We start from the raw sequence: 17,614 nt of genomic DNA, 5'->3' as shown, positions 1-17,614 counted from the left end.
TAGTTCTCACATTGGATTTCCTACATCATTTTATCATGAGCCCTCATGTGATTGCATCAAGACCATTGGATTTCATTTTTGGCTCCAAAACCTTTCTCCAAGCCTAATTCTATTTTCCAATCCTAACTCCAAGCCACAAAATTTCCCAAGCCTAAGTGCTATAAATTGAGGCACTCCCCTCTTCATTTTTCAAGCTTTGATAGCCAAGAAACTTATTGCAAATTCTCTCCTCACCTCTTCCAAACCCATCACTCAAAGCTCTTTTTCTTCCACACAAATTAGTGAGTCACATCTTGAACCTCACTAATTTAGAGCTAAACCTCAACATAAACACTACTTTTCTTCATCAATTGTGAGAGATCAAGGCTTGTGGTTTTGTGTTCTTGAAGAAGATTCAAAGTTTGTGAAAGATTTGGTAAAATTCTAGATCCTTTTCATGATCCAAGATGTGATCCTTTGTTGTTTATGCTTGATGCACCTTTGGTGCTACATTGATGAGATTTGCTTGCTTAATTGATACATTTTCGTGCACAAATTGATCCAAGATCACAAGGTGTTTGGTTTTATGTTTAAACAAGTTTTCTTCTCTTTATTTGCTGTTTTTTTGAAAACTGTGTTGTGCAAATCGATTTACATCTTGTGCAAATTGATTTACACAACTGAAAACTGCGCAGATTTTGAAAACAGAGTTATGCAAATCGATTTACACTCTGTGCAAATCGATTTACACTGGGCAGAATGCTGATTTTTGTGGTTTTTGACTTGTTTTTGGTTCTAACTCATCTTCTACTCCATTCTTTTGATATTTTCTTTGAATCACAAGTTAGAGGCCTAATTTCTCTCTAATTTCAATGGACTTAGGGCGTCGATAGGATGAGAATCCAAATCCGCAAAATTATGTGATTGAAATTATGGATGAAAGGAGCTTTTAATGTGGTTCCATCTTTTACTTCTCTTTATTTTGGTCGATGAGAGTCTTAATGCCTTGAGAATTCTTATGGATTCTTGGTGAAGACTAGATCACTCACCATTTTTTCTTTTCGTGCGGTATTGCTTTCGGAAAACGATCTACATATCGTTCTTCTCGCATGCATTAGCACATAAAGTTTTGACCGGCCTCGTTGTAGGGTGATTTCTACATAAATCACTTGGCGATCTGCTTAACATAGCGCAATATTTCGTGTCCTGAATAAAAAAGATCAAATATGGAAGAGAATTGTATGCAGTTTGAAATTCTGGACTCAGACACGCGATGTCTTACAGGATGTCACGACATCATTATCTGAATGTTTTCAAACAAATGAACAAAGAGTAAACAGTAAACAACACAGGAAAATTGTTAACCCAGTTCGGTGCAAACACACCTACATCTGGGGGCTACCAAGCCAGGGAGGAAGTCCACTATAAGTAATATTAATTCAAGGTAATACAACTCAATATTACGCCTTTCACTTAATATCTACCCAATGCAACTTCAATCTAAACAGCTAGACCAGAGCTCCTACTCACTCCCCCTCAATCACAGCAGTGATGAAAAACTAACAGACGCAAAGCAAAAGAAGACACTCTTCAAAACACACCTTGATCTTGCTTAAAAGCTTTGATCAAGAACAATAGTACTCTTGCTTAAAAGCTTTGAGTACTTTTTACAACTCAAAACAAAAACTCCTAGACCAAGACAATCATCATGATGATTGTTTGGCTTACAAGAAAACACAACGAGAAAACTAAAACAAAAAGAACTCTAACAGTTTTTCAACCAAAAACCCTGACGGCAACAGCAGCTCCTACACGGATTAAATACCCTTCAGACAATACAGCAAATGGGCCTGGGATCCACAAAATAGTTTTTGCCCTAATTAAAACAAATCTCCATTATACAAGGAACTGATAATAGTAATCATCCAAGACGTCCTTGAACCAGATCAGAATCCATTATTACCAAATATAGCGCATAAGGTCTTAACAGATCATACAATCATAAGTAGTAATATAAAATAGCAAACAGCTGCGAATGTCATGACATCGGCCTTGACATCAGGTAAAGGCCTGCATTAGGAAGCACATCACAACAACAGAAAGTATGTCATGACACTGTTTTTTACAAGATAGAGCCACAATCAGTTTTACCAAAAATTACAGCCAATCAACAACATCTACAAACTCCCCCTTTGGCGAATTTTTGGCTAAAACACTAATAGATGCAAAGCAGATACCAGAGCATACAGCAGCCAACAACAGAAAAATAAATTCTGTAAGAAAAACAGCAGCAACTTGATTCAACTTGATTAATCACCAAAAAAAACAACTACTTAATCAATTGTTACAGAAACCACTTGTCATTGTTAGGGAGAACCAGAGAACACCCAAATAAAGGGAACCAAACAAAAACCATGTCCAAGTAAAAAACCAAAAGATCACCAGAACAATAAGATAACCATTACAACCATTACAATCAACACAACCAAAGACACACACTACTCCCCCTTTTTAGCCACAAAAGGAGCCAAGCACCAAATGAAGATTTAATCTTCAGAGCCAGCAGTACCATCATCATCCTCCTCACTCATCTCTTCATCACTGGAGCTACTAGACTTATATTCATCCTCACTATCAGCATCCATATCATCATTCATCTTCTCACCATCACCACCAGCAGCATGATCATCATCACTATCAGCAGACTGCTCAAGACTGAGTATAAGCTGTTCAAGCTTCATCTTCCTATTTTCCAGCTCTTTGCAGGTCTCCTTCAGCTCAGCTATAAGAGAGGCTTTGGTCACAGACTTGCTAGTTTGAGATGTCCCAGCAGATGTTGAGGCATCAGTCCTTTGAAGCAGCTTGTAGTGAAAAGTCAAAGCACTTTCCCTTTTGCAAACAGAATCTTTAGCTTTCAAGATGCCAGGGTATTGCTTTAGGATGATTCCACATATTAGGGATGGAAAGGCAATAGGAAGCTTAGTAGCAGAGGTACCTGCATGTCTCATAGTCTGGTCAAAAATATAGGTTCCATAGTCAAACACAGTCTTGGTCCCTATAGCATAAATGAATCTTCCTAAACCAACAGCAATGGTAGAGGTGTGATTGGTGGGCACCCAGTTGGCAGAACCAATTTTATGCAGCAGAGCATACTTAACAGTCAAGAGACTAGCAGACAGTTTGCTTTTGATGGGCCACTTTTTCACCTTACCCCCAGTGATGGTGTTGCAGACCTCATTATCAGTTACTTCAAGCTCAGGTTGAGCTTCAGCATTTCTACCTAGAAAGTGATTGATAACAGCAGGGGAGAACTCTATGCATTTTCTTCTAACATAAACTTTATGAAAATCATCTGTTCTACCATCAGCACAGTCTTGAGATAAATTGACAATAAACTCTTTCACAAGCATTTCATAGCATTTAGAGAATTGAGAAACAGTCTTAATCAAACCTGCAGTTTTGATGAGCTGCATTACCTCTTGATTCTCCAGAGCATCATTTGCTAACTCTCTTTCAAGGGCCAGCCTTCTTTGATACACAAATTTCCACTGGATTGCATTGGAAGCATAGTGCAGATATATGTTATCCAAAGGAACATCACGGACCTTTGTAGCAGATTTAGTAACAGCAATTTTCTTCTTGGAGGGGATGTCAGGGACATCACTTGGGACATCAGCTTCAGAGTCAGAAATGCTTCTTTCCTTCCTCTTCTTCACACTAACTTTGCTTCCAGACTTTGAGGGTCCAGTAGGGACTTTCTTTATTTTTTCTTTAGTAACAGTCTTCAGAGGAGTAACCTGTGGCTTGAGAGAATGTTGCTCACAGACTTGTTTTCCCTTACGAGCCTTGACCCTGTTGGAGATGCTGGAGATGAGGTCATCATCAGCAATATCAATAGGATCATCAAGTTCATCTAGATCCACCACATCATGCACATTAGGGTTTTCATCTTTCTTAGCAGGAACAGCAGGAACCTCTTCATCTTTCTCAGGAGCAAGAGTCTCATCATTTTTGGAATCAGATGCTTCAACATTGATAGCTTCAGATGTTTCAACATCTTTGGCAACAGGGGTCTCATTAACAGATGTCTCAACATCCTTAGTAACAGGAGTCTCATCATTTTTCTCAGCAGATGTCTCATCATTATCAACAGTTGTCTTAACATCTTTATCAACAGGGGTCTCATCATCTTGCACACCTTGATCATCATCGGAAGCAGGCATTTGGGCTAGAGGAACAGAAATTCCTTCAATTTTGTGCCCTTCATTCAAGATTTTGGTGACCATATTTGCAATCGCATTATGAACATAGGAAGTGCCCTCTCTATGCTGGACAGAAAAGGTTTCTGGGACAGATCCTCCGGTTGATTTTCTTGCATGCATCTTTCTTGGTTGACTGCGAGCAGAATCGGAAGGAGGGACAGAGTTCAATGGCACAACATCCAGCACAACATCTTGATTGCTCACAACATTTGGTGCCCTAGAACCTGATGCTGTTTCAGAGATGGGAGAAGATTTTTTTGAGGAAGGACTCTGAGGCATGGTGAGAGAAAATGAGAGGCTGGGTAAGGAGTGATGAATGCAGGAACACAGTGAGATAGCGTGAGTGTGGAGGAGAGGTTGTGGAGGAATGGAAACCGTTTGAGTAACTTGCAAGAAGGGAGGAAAATACACTTTAATGTGTAATGATATCCAAGATTTGGAGAGAGAAATAGTGTTGGCCCCACTCTCAATTAATTGCCATAATCTTTCACAAAGACAAATGCCTAATTTGTTTCTTAGATTTTCAGACTTATTTGCATCTAAGACTTTTGTAAAACTGTCAGCAAGTTGAAGATCTGTGGCAGCATGTTCCAACCCAATTATTTTGTCCTCAACAAGATCTCTGATGTAGTGATGTCTAATATCACTATGCTTGGTCCTGCTGTACTGGATGGAATTCTTTGAAATGTTGATGGCACCTAAGTTGTCACAATATAATGTCACGACATCTTGGGTGACATTGTATTCTGATAACATCTGTTTCATCCAAACAAGTTGAGAACAGCTACTTCCCAAGAAGAAACATCCTCCTGAAGTTCTTTTTCTGTTATCAGCACTGCCTGCCCAGTCTCTTAGATAAGGATGACCAAGTTTTTGGTGCCATAGCTTTGCTTCTTCTTCTTTAGAGCATATAGAAGAATAGCTGGATTCCTGAGACACCCACAAGAAGCAGTTATTTTTGGATCTGACACCCCTCATTACTACTTCCTTTTCTTCATTAGTAACCACACACTCATCTTTAGTGAAGTTGACTTGGTATCCTTGGTCACAGAGTTGACTGATGCTTATAAGATTGGCAGTCAGGTCTTTGACCAATAGAACATCTTCTAAATTTGGCACTCCTGAACACTCTAATTTTCCAACTCCTTTGATTTCACCTTTAGCTCCATCACCAAAGGTTACATAACTAGTAGAATGACTCTTGATATCAACAAGCAGATTCTTGAGTCCAGTCATGTGTCTGGAGCATCCACTATCAAAATACCAGTCTTCTTTGGCTGAAACTCTAAGAGATGTATGAGCTATTAAAGCCATACTTTTAGGTTTCCATTGTTGCTTCTGAATGGGCATGATCTGCTTAGGTTTGTAAAAAGGAGCTTGATCTGGATATCCATATAGTCTGAAGCAAAAAGGCTTAATGTGCCCAAATCTTCCACAGTAATGACATCTCCATCTTTGAAACTTTCTCTTCATTTCACCTTTCTCGTGATGTTGAGTCACATGTTTTGACATCGGCTTCAACATCTCAGCTTCAGGTTTAGTTCTGCTTCTATCTTGGACATATTTCTTTGCACCAACAAAACCTATACCAGACATATCTCTTGAACTTTTTCCAACCTGCAAGATCTCCTCCAGCATATCCGTGCCATTGTTCAACATTTTTACTGATTTAGACATCTGATCAAGTTTGGATTGTAACAGGATAATTTCATCATTCAGTTCAGATATAGTTTCATTAAGCTCTTTGTTATCAACCTCCAACTGGGCTATGTATTTCTTCTGCTTTTCACCTTGTTGACATACTTCAGCACTTCTGATACAGAGCTTTCTGTAGGAGGTTGCCAGTTCTTCAAAGGATAGCTCATCTTCACTAGAGTCTTCATCTGAGTTGTAAACCCCAGTCAGAGCTGTGACATGTTTGGCTGATTCTTCTTCAAAATCACTCTCAGAATCTTCATCAGACCAGGAGACTGACAATCCTTTCTTTTGTTTCTTGAGATAGGTAGGGCATTCAGCTCTAATATGTCCATACCCTTCACATCCATGACATTGAATCCCTTTACTGTGATTGTATTTTTCTTCTGGTTTATCTCTTCTGCCAGAGTCATAAGATCTACTGATGTCAGATGAGATGTTCTTGACATTAGGTCTTGGCTTCTGATCCATTCTTCTTATAATTTTGTTGAATTGTTTGCCAAGCATAGCTATAGATTCAGATAGATTCTCTTCACTACTTTCCTCTACTTCCTCTCGAGAGTTGGACACAAAGGCTATGCTTTTGTTCTTCTTTTCAGAATTTTCATTGATTCCCATCTCAAAGGTTTGAAGAGATCCAATTAACTCCTCTACCTTCATACTGCTGATGTCCTGTGCCTCTTCTATAGCTGTAACTTTCATATCAAATCTCTTAGGTAAGGATCTAAGAATTTTCCTCACCAACTTTTCATCAGACATTTTTTCTCCCAAAGCTCCTGAGGTATTAGCAATATCGAGTAAGTTCATATGAAAATCCTTAATGCTTTCATCATCCCTCATCCTTAGATTTTCAAATTTTGTAGTTAGCAGTTGAAGTCTTGACATCTTCACTTTGGAGGTGCCCTCATGAGTAGTCTTTAGGATATCCCAGACATCTTTGTCGCACTCTTCCTCTGGTTTAAGAGTTTTGTTGCCATCTTTATCAATAATAACAGGATGTTCCCATCCTTTGTTCACAGCTCTCCATGCTTTGCTATTCACAGATTTCAGAAAAGCCACCATGAAAGGTTTCCAATAATCATAATTAGAGCCATCCAGAATGGGTGGTCTCATTATAAATCCACCACCTTCTTTGTCCATCGAACCAGAAAATACCTTCCCTAGATCTCACCCAGTGAAAACAGGCAGGGTGCCTGCTCTGATGCCAATTGAAATTCTGGACTCAGACACGCGATGTCTTACAGGATGTCACGACATCATTATCAGAATGTTTTCAAACAAATGAACAAAGAGTAAACAGTAAACAACACAGGAAAATTGTTAACCTAGTTTGGTGCAAACACACCTACATCTGGGGGCTACCAAGCCAGGGAGGAAGTCCCCTATAAGTAATATTAATTCAAGGTAATACAACTCAATATTACGCCTTTCACTTAATATCTACCCAATGCAACTTCAATCTAAACAGCTAGACCAGAGCTCCTACTCACTCCCCCTCAATCACAGCAGTGATGAAAAACTAACAGACGCAAAGCAAAAGAAGACACTCTTCAAAACACACCTTGATCTTGCTTAAAAGCTTTGATCAAGAACAATAGTACTCTTGCTTAAAAGCTTTACAAGAAAACACAACGAGAAAACTAAAACAAAAAGAACTCTAACAGTTTTTCAACCAAAAACCCTGACGGCAACAGCAGCTCCTACACGGATTAAATACCCTTCAGACAATACAGCAAATGGGCCTGGGATCCACAAAATAGTTTTTGCCCTAATTAAAACAAATCTCCATTATACAAGGAACTGATAATAGTAATCATCCAAGACGTCCTTGAACCAGATCAGAATCCATTATTACCAAATATAGCGCATAAGGTCTTAACAGATCATACAATCATAAGTAGTAATATAAAATAGCAAACAGCTGCGAATGTCATGACATCGGCCTTGACATCAGGTAAACAAGTTGATCCAAGATCACAAGGTGTTTGGTTTTATGTTTAAACAAGTTTTCTTCTCTTTATTTGCTGTTTTTTTGAAAACTGTGTTGTGCAAATCGATTTACATCTTGTGCAAATTGATTTACACAACTGAAAACTGCGCAGATTTTGAAAACAGAGTTATGCAAATCGATTTACACTCTGTGCAAATCGATTTACACTGGGCAGAATGCTGATTTTTGTGGTTTTTGACTTGTTTTTGGTTCTAACTCATCTTCTACTCCATTCTTTTGATATTTTCTTTGAATCACAAGTTAGAGGCCTAATTTCTCTCTAATTTCAATGGACTTAGGGCGTCGATAGGATGAGAATCCAAATCCGCAAAATTATGTGATTGAAATTATGGATGAAAGGAGCTTTTAATGTGGTTCCATCTTTTACTTCTCTTTATTTTGGTCGATGAGAGTCTTAATGCCTTGAGAATTCTTATGGATTCTTGGTGAAGACTAGATCACTCACCATTTTTTCTTTTCGTGCGGTATTGCTTTCGGAAAACGATCTACATATCGTTCTTCTCGCATGCATTAGCACATAAAGTTTTGACCGGCCTCGTTGTAGGGTGATTTCTACATAAATCACTTGGCGATCTGCTTAACGTAGCGCAATATTTCGTGTCCCGAATAAAAAAGATCAAATATGGAAGAGAATTGTATGCAGTTGATTTAAGACTTGTGGAGGTTTTTATCGTGTAGTCGCTATGATTTTATCAAGCTTCTGATAAACCCCATTGAATTTAAATCCGAGTACATCATTCACTCACCATCGATCTCCTACTAACTTTGATAACATACTTGACAAGTTTCAAGATGGTTATCTTTAACATTTAACAACTAACTTTAATTTCCGCACCTTTACTATACCGCTCTTTATATTACCGCTCTTTATATTACCGCTCTTTATATTTCTCGCTTTATCGCTTTACTTTATCATTTCATCATATTTACTTTCCGCCGTTTTTTCTTTGTCCACTTGGACATATGTTTATGCTTCCGTATTTTTTTTTCTTTTGTCCACTTGGACCATACTTTATTTTTTCGCTAAAACACTAATAAATAATCAAAAATCTAAAAAATACATAAGGCTCTCTTTGGACTATCAGTTACTATCCCTAGCAATTTGGAGATTCGGACTTATGGACCTAGTACCTTTGGACTCATTCTATTACTATCCTGTGATTGTTCTGTCTGTCTGGCATTGTTCTGTTGTATGTTTATGTGTGCAGGTATTTCCTTGAAAGCCCTTGATGGTTAATTCCAAGGCATTGATATAAGGATTTTACCCGAAAACAGCCGTTACTCTGCCCAATTTTTGTCAGAATCTTAATGTGCTTAGTGAAAAATGGTGCTAAGACAATAAGTTCATCTGGATCCCCAAGTGTTAATGTGTTGGTATTGATAAATCCAAAGGATGGGAAAATTACCTTGGCTCTTAATGTCAAGTGTTGGCTTCTTATTCGGTTAGACCGTTTCTTTCCTTAGCTTTTATTTTATGCATTAGGTTAGCCTCTTCATCTCCTCCCATTCTTAAATTTTCAAAATCTTCTCCCTTTTTCCAAAATATTCTTATGTTTGCAAACCTTTTCAAAACTTTTTTTTTCTTTTCTTAAAATATCTTTCGCCCTTAGTGGCTTTTCTTCAAAAGTTTAGACACCGTTAATTGTCGAAACGAGTGGTTATACCCCACGATTTTGAAATTGATTGATAATAACGAGATCTTTTCCGCGTGAGAGAGCTAGTGGCATACTCGTTGATTTTATCCGAGTTGGAGCCCTTCTTTCATTTGCGATGCAAAGAACTTGTTTGTTCTCATGCTCAAAATCAATGGCTGAGTATTTCTCTCTAACAACAACAAAGTGTTTATTCGTTTTAAAAACGTTTTTCCCAAAAGCGGAACTACATTAGCTCTGACTTCTCCATTGCACCGAGGAGGTATGTAGGCCCAAAGCTTAACGCTTTGCCGAGCTTATTTTAAAAATAAAACAAACCGTTTTAGCACACACACGACACAGATTTTCAAAAAGGTTCCTGTGGAGTACCACAGATATGAGGGGTGCTTAAAACCTTCCCCTTGTATAAACAACACCCGTACCTAAGATCTCTTCTTTTTGTTTTTTTCGTTCTTTTCCCTTTTCCTTTGGAAATAATAAAAGCGCGGTGGCGACTTTCACTGAAATATTGATTCGAGTCAATCCCATGGCTTCGATATCAGATTTTCCCCGCTACAGGAAAAATGGCGACTTCACTGGGGATCCAGTTTTAAGTGTGTTAAGCCTATTTTTGTTTATCTGTGTGTTTTACCTGTATATACTGTTGTGTGCTTTGTTTGTTTATTTTCTTTTTTTTTCTTTTTGGTGCTCGATGGTTCCTCTGTGATGAGATAAAGTTCTAACCCGAACTTTGGTGAGTAACTTGAGATAGGAGGTGGTAAGACCAATAGTCGCATGTCAGGAGCAATCCTTACCATGAGCGTCATATGGTGGAACCCCAATCAGTGGAGGCCTCATGGAAGGTAGTAGATGTTGTTACGAACCATCGTAAGAACGCTATTACTTTCAATAGTGAGTGTCCGTAGAAGCTGAATGGCCTAGAACCTTTTTAACCAATCTAAGCCTTTTTAGGATGTAGTGCAGAAACAAGATCAAGTACCAATTTGAGCTTGTTGTCATGCGATACTACGCTCAGACGAGGTCTTTTTAGGCATATTATTGGTGCCCATGAGCAATTGTGCGTGCCGGTAATATCCGATAGAAGATTGAAAACTCTGGGAACCTTTGTAGAACCCGTTCGGCAGGTACAAAATTCCCTAGTACATACCTTTGTGGGTGGTTCTTAACTTTGACTCCATGCTCGTGACGTCGAACCTTTGAACTCTGTTTGTGCGACCATGTGTGATCTTGATTGTGATTGATGCATAAACCATGCATCCATGCATTCATTTGATTTCAAAGGAACTCATAGGTCTTTCTTTGTAAACATCATAAGTTTCATCAAACTCAATGGATCTTGGGTGTTGATGGGGTGAAAACTCTAATCCACCAAAATGGATGATTGATCTTGATGATAACTTGATCAAAGCTTTGATCCAATATAGGATTTACTTCCTTCATGTTTTGATGTTTACAAATTAATAACTTGAATTCCTTAAGAATCAAATAAATAAAAAAAAAACAAAAAAAACAGCAATTGCATCATTTGCATACATACATCCAGGTTGTCCAGAAAACTTATCCTTGTCTGTCTCCATCTTCAGAGTTTGTCTACCGTCAAGCTGATTCCTCCACACAAGTACGGAACTAGAGCCAACGTCAGATTGAGAATGGAATACCAAGAGCAACACAATGCAGAGGTCAGAATGGAAATTGATGAGTTGAAGTCAGGCATGACCAAGCTAACTGAAATGCTGCAAGTTTTGATTGCTAGAGGAGAACCGCCTCAGAAAACTGTCATTGTTGAAGTCTCAAGTGCTGATGTTGACCCTCAACCTACTCAACAACCACCTTCTACATGGCCAGAGTTTGGTTTGCCACATGGTTACACTCCTCCATATGAGAAGACTCCTGGTATTGGTCAATCTTCACAACTTGTGATTGGTCAAGCTTCAAACCAAGTTTTTCATGCTCCTGTCTTCACTGAATCTCAGCCTATTGTGCACACTATTGCTCAGCCTACTTATGTGAATCCTCTGTTTGAATATCAAGCTGCCCGTTCCCAGAATGGAAGTCAAGGAGATGCTGGAGACATTGAAGATGTCAAAGAGCAGTATCATACCTTAGAAAAACGCCTGAGAGCCATGGAAGGAAATGATTACTTTGGGGTTGCTGCTGAGAATATGTGTTTGGTTTCCAACTTTGTCATGCCTGCAAAATTCAAGACTCCTGAGTTTGAGAATTATAAGGGGAACACTTGCCCAAGAAGCCATTTGACCATGTACTATCGCAAAATGGCTGCTTATACCCAGAATGATAAATTGCTTATCCATTGCTTTCAGGATAGTTTGAGTGGAGCTTCACTGAAATGGTATATGGGACTTGAGAGTAATCACATTCATTGTTTCCAAGATCTGACTGATGCTTTCATGAAGCAGTATAAGTACAATCTGGACATGGCGCCTGATCGCCGACAACTGCAAAACATGGCTCAGAAGGAAAAAGAGTCTTTCAAAGAATATGCTCAACGTTGGAGAGAATTGGCTTCCCAAGTTGAACCACCATTGGCTGAGAAAGAATTGACTGGAATGTTCATGGATACTCTCTCCCCTTTCTACTGGGAGAAAATGATTGGAAGTGTGTCCTCAAACTTCACAGACTTGGTTACTATTGGCCAGAGACTTGAAGAGGGAATCAAGAATGGGAAAGTTGCTAATGTTGCTGAATCTTCTGGTGGATCGAAGAAACCTTATGGAAACTTCCACAAGAAGAAAGAGAATGAGACCAATGCTGTGTCTGATGATAGAAGGGGATCTCGTCGTAAACCTCAAAATGGGGATCAACCTTATGTAGCCGCTGTCGCTCCTGTGCAAGTTCAAGTTCCTCAATCTCAGGTTGCTAATCAGAATCAGAATCGTGGTAGGACAACTTATGATCCTATTCCCATGACTTATACAGAACTGTATCCTGCTTTGGTCCAGAAAGGGTTGATTACAACAAGAGCCATGCCTCCTCCTCGAAACCCCCCCTCAAGAGGATTTCGGCCTGATCTTCATTGTGAATTTCATCAGGGTGGTGCTGGCCATGATTTAGAAGGCTGCTATGCTTTGAAGGCCTTAGTGCAAGAGTTGGTTAGAGCAAAGATGCTATCTTTCAGGGATATGGGTCCCAATGTTGTCACTAATCCTTTACCAGATCAGAGTGGCTGAAGACAAGTCAAGGCCCGGTTTTCCTAAAGCCAAGTGTTTCAGACAAGATAGTTCATCTTTGTTGCTGATTAGTCACTAGGCCTTGTTTCTATACTGTTTGTATTTCCTTTATTGTGCTGTTTACTTTTAGACTTTGTTTGTTTTTGAATGGTGATTTTAATGAAATGAGCATTGCATATTTTGAATTCATTTTCATCTACACTGTTTATGTTCATGCTTTCTTTTACAAAATTTTTCTTCCATTTGATTTCTCTATCAAACTTGTGTTTTATGCAAAGATTGGAGGGAGGATGATGACAACGAAATACCCAAATTGTTGAAGTGTATGCTTTCAGATAAAACTTTGTTGATGATGTACAGGCATTGTTTCAATTCCCAAACACTGGAGAAATAAGGAAGTTAATCCCTTGTCAACCCCTCTGAGCCTTCGAAGTTGGTGTTTCTTTCTGTATGAAAAAACCCACATTTTAAACCTGGGGCAGGGTAGTTCTCAGTTAATTTGATTGTGCATTCTATTTTAAGAGAATCATTCAGTACACCTTTCAACAAGGGTCTCAATCGCAAGCTTTCCTCCGCGCACATCAAAGAAATGTCGGAGATGCCAATCAAAAGCCAATGATGATTCATCAATCATTAAGCAAGGCAGTCACTATCTTTTTTTTTTTAAAAAAATGTATAAAAAGAACAAACAAAGAAAAGCCTGCTAAGTCAAAAATCCAAAAAAAATGACTTAGGCAAAAATTAAGGGCATCCCGCTGACTGTAAGTTCAAAAATAAACAGTTCAGGCAAAAGTTAGGGATATATAAAAAGAAAAGATGAAAAAAAAGAGAAGTCAATAAATTCCTGAACAACACAATGTTGTGACTACCAAAAGGAAGAAGTGGATGCCATCTCAAAAGTTCTCTTTGCTTGTGAACTATCATCATTATCAAAGGTGCAAATCCAAAAGTCTCTTGGAACCTGAATGCATAAGTTGAATTAACTGAGCTTAGGACTGGAGATCATCATGAAGGGGGTGGGAACAATCAAATTTTGAGCCTTATATCCTTTGTTTCTTAAACCGTGAACCTGGCCACGTTACAACCTTTAAAAGACCTAATTGAAGCAAGGTTTGTTTGAAAGCATACTACAACAAGGTTGCGTAAGCTGACTCCCATGAGATTTTCCAATCATTTGTTTTGATATCATGCCTTTGCTTTATCTTTCACTTTGAATGTCTTAACCTTTATGTTTTGACCAGTGATTCCATTTGCTTTACATCAATAACATCATTCCGAAAATGATTTTGATTTCAAAAATATTCTTTGAGCATTGCATTAAAATTACCATTCTTGAATGAACATTTTATCTGCAAGTAAGCACTCATCTTTCAGGAAGTTCAAACAGTCGAGAAACTTGATCAGTGGTCCTATCAGGGGCACGTTACTTCAAGATCCTGTTGTTCAGATGTTCAGTTCAAGATTTGTTGATCAGAATATCATTTCAAGACTTATACTGGGGCCAGCCATCCCAACATGCATTTCAAGAACTGAAGCCATGATCATTTCATCCCCTAATACAGTTCAACTGAAGCCATGATCAGTTAACTTGCAACAATTAATGATTCAGGGGCAATCTTCTTCAACAATCCCCAAGCAGTTCATCAATCCTTCTTAAAGGATCACTAGTCTGATACAGTTACCAATGTGACAAGAAGTATGTCCAAGCATCTTCTTCATAAGCAGAATTGGTAGAGTTCTCGTGTTAAGGAATCAGAGTTTTAATCTTGCCTCACAAAAGAGTCTCTCTCAGTTGTCACAAACAATTGCATTGCATTAATCATATATCATGCATAGAAAAATTCAACATCATGCATTGAAACAAATTTCATACTCATTTACATTCTCCGAGGTCCTGTTGTTATCAACATTTTACCTTGAGATCTAAGTCCAACTTACTTGGCACATACCAAAGTAGATGTTCGTCTGCCTGTTTCTATTTCCTGTCCAATGCTACTCTTGGATGTGTAAACTTTTCTCTCTGTCCAATGCTACTCTTGGACATGTCGTTTCTCACTTTTTATCCAAAGCCACTATTGGATGTCACAATCCCCATTATTATGTTTCTCACCTCATTCAAAGCTACTATTGAACGACGTTCATGCCTTTGAGCTGGAATAACATTCCTTTTGTCCAATGCCACTATTGGATGTTTATTGAGTTTGTTTTCCATCCAATGCCACTCTTGGATGGATACTCATATTTTTCAAACAAGTTTCCTTTGTGTATTCAAAGCCATTATTGAATCCCTCTGGTTTCTTTTCGTCCAAAGCTACTATTGGATGACCCCAATATCTTCGAGCTTGGTTAACTTTCCTGTCGTCCAAAGCCACTCTTGGATGTTCTCAGGTTGTTTTCTTTTCCATTCAATGCCACTCCTGAATGGCTGCTCAAATTTCCAAATTGGATTCCTTTTGTTCAAAGCTACTATTGAACGTCTCTGATGTATTTCTGGGTTCAGGTTTCCATTTTGCATTCAAAGCCACTAGTGAATCTCTTTGGTTTCCATTTTTGTCTAAAGCTACTATTGGATTGTTCCCGATGTTTTCCAGAGTTTGGATTCCTTTTGTTCAAAGCCACTATTGAACGTCTCCGCCGTATTTTCGGGTTTGTAGGTCTCCTTTTGCATTCAAAGCCACTATTGAATCTTGTTGGTCTCCTTCCATCCAAAGCAACTATTGGATGTCTCCGCTGTTTCCTCGGAGATTGGACCCTTTTTTTTAGATTCATTCAATGCCACTCTTGAATGTCTCTGATGGTTGGTGTCGTCTAATGCCACTCTTAGACATTTCTACCCAATATATTTGTGTTCCAGAGTTCATTCAATGCCACTTTTGAATATCTCTGTTGATTTTCATCGTCTAATGCCACTCTTAGACGTTCTTACTACACTTCTAACTTGGGTGTTATCCCTCCCTTTCCAAGGATTGCTGGATATTTCTTGTCACCCTGGCGGATAACCAGTAGTATCTTATTTCCCCAGCCGCTCCTTTCATTCGAGTCTATCGCTCATTCCTTTTGTTCCCCCCAGTGGTGTTATACTTCTCTCTATTCCATAATCATACTTGATGCATCCATTAGCATCGCATCATACCTTAGGTTCAAAAATTGTGTGTTTTATATTTAAGTCTCTTCAATTACGTCGAGCTGAGGATTTTAACCCTCACATCTCCGGATAGAAGAAACTTAAATAGGGGCATCTGTCATACCCCAATTTTTGACCCTAAGATCATACATCATTTGCATATCAATCATCAATCAAGAGTTTCATCTTAAAGCTCTGCTCTCGGTGTTATGCTCACTTCATCTGTAAGAGGGATCATCAAACACCAATGTTTTTCTACTTGTATATGTTTTACTAACAAAAATACCAAAAATATTGCCTCGTGCTTTTGTATGTTTGTGTTTTGTAGGTACCAAGTCAAAGTATCCTTCAAAAAGGGCATTTTTCAACATTTTCACTGTGCAAATCGATTTGCATAAGGTGTAAATCGATTTACACAACTGTTTCTGCACCAGATTTGCTTCTGCCATCAGTGCAAATCGATTTGCATAAGGTGCAAATCGATTTACATAACTGTTTTTGCCCCAGATTTTGCCTTTTTTCAGCTATGTAAATAGATTTGCATAAGATGCAAATCGATTGCACTAGTGCGAATTTGGAAAAATGAAGGCAAATTTCAGCTTTTGAAAGTGTTGACATCATTTGCAAGCATGGGAAGCATGACTTAGTTCTCACATTGGATTTCCTACATCATTTTATCATGAGCCCTTATGTGATTGCATCAAGACCATTGGATTTCATTTTTGGCTCCAAAACCTTTCTCCAAGCCTAATTCTATTTTCCAATCCTAACTCCAAGCCACAAAATTTCCCAAGCCTAAGTGCTATAAATTGAGGCACTCCCCTCTTCATTTTTCAAGCTTTGATAGCCAAGAAACTTATTGCAAATTCTCTCCTCACCTCTTCCAAACCCATCACTCAAAGCTCTTTTTCTTCCACACAAATTAGTGAGTCACATCTTAAACCTCACTAATTTAGAGCTAAACCTCAACATAAACACTACTTTTCTTCATCAATTGTGAGAGATCAAGGCTTGTGGTTTTGTGTTCTTGAAGAAGATTCAAAGTTTGTGAAAGATTTGGTAAAATTCTAGATCCTTTTCATGATCCAAGATGTGATCCTTTGTTGTTTATGCTTGATGCACCTTTGGTGCTACATTGATGAGATTTGCTTGCTTAATTGATACATTTTCGTGCACAAATTGATCCAAGATCACAAGGTGTTTGGTTTTATGTTTAAACAAGTTTTCTTCTCTTTATTTGCTGTTTTTTTGAAAACTGTGTTGTGCAAATCGATTTACATCTTGTGCAAATCGATTTACACAACTGAAAACTGCGCAGATTTTGAAAACAGAGTTATGCAAATCGATTTACACTCTGTGCAAATCGATTTACACTGGGCAGAATGCTGATTTTTGTGGTTTTTGACTTGTTTTTGGTTCTAACTCATCTTCTACTCCATTCTTTTGATATTTTCTTTGAATCACAAGTTAGAGGCCTAATTTCTCTCTAATTTCAATGGACTTAGGGCGTCGATAGGATGAGAATCCAAATCCGCAAAATTATGTGATTGAAATTATGGATGAAAGGAGCTTTTAATGTGGTTCCATCTTTTACTTCTCTTTATTTTGGTCGATGAGAGTCTTAATGCCTTGAGAATTCTTATGGATTCTCGGTGAAGACTAGATCACTCACCATTTTTTCTTTTCGTGCGGTATTGCTTTCG

This window comes from Vicia villosa, linkage group LG6 (genome assembly GCF_029867415.1).
Source record: "Vicia villosa cultivar HV-30 ecotype Madison, WI linkage group LG6, Vvil1.0, whole genome shotgun sequence".
NCBI classification, from domain to species: Eukaryota; Viridiplantae; Streptophyta; class Magnoliopsida; order Fabales; family Fabaceae; genus Vicia; species Vicia villosa.
This window is presented reverse-complemented; position numbering follows the sequence as displayed.